Consider the following 338-nt stretch of genomic DNA (forward strand, 5'->3'; position numbering starts at 1 on the left):
CCCTTCACCATTAGGTAATGGCCTTGTCTCTTTTGATCTTTCTTGGTTTAAAGTCTATTTTATCAGAGACTAGGATTGCAACCCGTGAATTTTTTTGTTTTTCATTTGCTTGGTAGATCTTCCTCCATCCCTTTATTTTGAGCCTATGTGTGTCTCTACATGTGAGATGGGTCTCCTGCATACAGCACACTGATGGGTCTTGACTCTTTATCCAATTTGCCAGTCTATGTCTTTTAATTGGACCATTTAGTCCATTTATATTTAAGGTTAATATTCTTATGTGTGAACTTGATCACGTCATTGTATTAGCTGGTTACTTTGTACATTGGTTGATGCAG

Source organism: Mandrillus leucophaeus, unplaced genomic scaffold, assembly GCF_000951045.1.
Source record: "Mandrillus leucophaeus isolate KB7577 unplaced genomic scaffold, Mleu.le_1.0 Scaffold225, whole genome shotgun sequence".
Classification (NCBI taxonomy): Eukaryota; Metazoa; Chordata; class Mammalia; order Primates; family Cercopithecidae; genus Mandrillus; species Mandrillus leucophaeus.